Consider the following 2,500-nt stretch of genomic DNA (forward strand, 5'->3'; position numbering starts at 1 on the left):
GAATATGATGATGGCCATGGGCTTTAGTCCATATTTGGCTCTGACAGCGGGGATGCGTGTCGGCGGCTGGGAGGCTTTACGGGGTGTGAGCTCTTCATACTGGCTATGGGGGCCTCTCCCTAGTGGGTCGATCTGGTTGCCCGGCTTTGGAAGGGTCTTACCGGTCAGGTTGGACAGCTGCTGTCAGGGTTGTGATTCCGAAGTGTAGTCTCTGTGAGGGGAAGACCTAGATCTTTCAAACTATTCCCAGTCAGACTGAAGTCAAAGTCAAAGTCCGCTTTATTGTCTGTTGTTCCGATGTTTGGGAATGATCGGACATCCCAGGATGGCCGTGCTGGGGGATCAAAATCGGCTGAGGGGCGGTTTGGAGAGGGGCCGCTGCCGCTTGGGCTACCTCCCCGCGGCGTGTTTGAGGGTGGGCACGCCGATGGTATGCGAATCAACCTCTCTGGTGGCCACGGGGACCAACCACCAGAGGCATTGGACTGGGACCCCAAACGGCCCGTAGTCACTTCTACGGGCCACGGTTGCGAAAACTCCTTGGATCGGAAGTCCGCGCTAACATTGGCACAGAGTCAGAGTCACAGTCAGTCCGGCCGTAGGAGCGGGTGGACCCCGGCTGGCGAAGCTCTTGACAACTCCTCAGTGGCGTCCGAATTAATGGCCTCTACCAGCCCGGAGATGAGAGCCGGTGGTGTGGGGGTCGTGATGGAGCCACGACTTGTTCTGGGATCGGATGGTGTGGATCATGGAGATGTTGTTGCTGGGGGGACGTCGGCAGCGGGACCGACTGGGGCGGGCCCCCCAGGGAGGGTTGTGGTGCATCTACCTCGAAGGACCATGGACTGCCAGATGTGTGGTGCTCAGATGGGAGGTATTCGTAGGCTGGTCAAGCACTTTGCTTTCCGGCATGCGGGTATCATCATTGAGTACGCGTGTTGCAAATGTGGGAAGACGGGGGACAACAGTCATGCCATTCTGTGTCATGCTGCCAAGTGTGGTGGCATGCGCAGGAGAGATGACGTCTCGGGGATCGAGTGTGATCTCTGTGGGCGCCGTTTCCGAACGGCTGTTGGGGTGTCCCAGCATAAGCGGCAGGCTCACGCTGATGAGTGGTTTGGATATCTGAGAGGAAGGAGCCAGGACCGCGGGGTTACACGGGCCCCGAGACTGTGGAGTGAGGATGAAGTGGCCCGCATGCGGGTGCTGATGGATGAACATCGCAATGATCCGAAAATGAATGTGACAGTCGCCCGATTGTTGGGTACGGGTAAGACTGGTGAACAAGTGAGGTGGAAGTGGAGACAACTGTGCGGTGGTGCGGCAGGCAGTGTGTCGGGTGAGCGTCGTCGCGTGATGAAGATCAAAGCGTCGCCCCAGAAATGGTACCCTCCCCCGTCGTTGCCAGACTTGTTGGAGGTAAGAGTGCTGGAAGAGCTGAGGGCGGGGGATGAGGAGCACCAGACCACTGCTGCCCTAGTTGAGAAAGCAGGTCGGGAGCCTGACTTGATCGAATCTTCTGCTTTGGATGTCATGAAGGCGCTAGGGGGTAAGGTAGTGTGGCCGGTGAAGTCTGTGAGGCATTCGATGCGGAGACGTGCGGCCAAAGGCTGGGTGAGGCGGCGGACCCTGAGACGGAGAGTGTTCTACCACCAACAGAAAGGCTATGCTGAAGGCGGCAAGGGGCTGGCACGACGGGTCTTGGATGGCCTGACGCCCCTGGGGTGTGATTTGCCGGAGCCGTTGGTGTATGAAGAGTTCCGTGGGAGATGGGAAACGATGAGAGCGTTTCATGGGCTGGACGGCTTCGAGGTCGAGCTAACCGCGGACAACGGGCATTTCTACCACCCGATCCTGGCTGCTGAAGTGATAACTAACTTGACTAGGATGGATAGCAGCTCAGCGCCGGGCCCAGATGGGATTCGAAGACAGGCCATTTTGGACTGGGACCCGGCCGGGAAGCAACTGGCGAGGCTGTTCACTACATGGATGGTGCGTGGAGTCGTTCCCCGGGCCTTTAAAGAGTGCAAGACCCGATTGTTACCCAAGTCGGCCGACCCGGATGAGCTGGGTACTGTGTCAGGCTGGAGGCCTGTGACGATAGGGTCGGCCGTATTAAGGTTGTTTGGGAGGATAATGACGATGAGGCTGGCTCGAGCTTGTCCCATTAGCCCCCGGCAGCGTGGGTTCATCGCCGGCTCGAACGGTTGCGCTGAAAACCTCATGATCCTTGACCGGATCATGGGGCACTCGAGATCGGTGGGTGTGCCGCTGGCAGTCGTGTTCATTGACTTTGCGAAGGCTTTCGACTCGGTCTCCCATGAGCATATCCTGTGTGTCTTGGGACGGCTGGGCGTGGACAAACGTGTAATTGAGGTGATTCGTCACTCCTATGTGGACTGCTCGACCAGGGTGGGTTGCGGTGGCGCCTACACCGAACCCATACTAATGAAGGTTGGAGTGAAGCAAGGCGACCCAATGTCCCCACTGCTCTTCAATC

The 2,500-nt window shown here is 58.1% G+C and overlaps 1 pseudogene; it reads left to right on the forward strand.

Moving 5' to 3' along the window:
* Positions 1–2,500, forward strand: part of LOC147038187 (28S ribosomal RNA) — a 9,804-nt pseudogene that overhangs the window by 3,988 nt on the left and 3,316 nt on the right.

Source organism: Syngnathus leptorhynchus, unplaced genomic scaffold (assembly GCF_054491065.1).
Source record: "Syngnathus leptorhynchus isolate UIUO unplaced genomic scaffold, UIUO_Slep HiC_scaffold_82, whole genome shotgun sequence".
Taxonomy (NCBI): Eukaryota; Metazoa; Chordata; class Actinopteri; order Syngnathiformes; family Syngnathidae; genus Syngnathus; species Syngnathus leptorhynchus.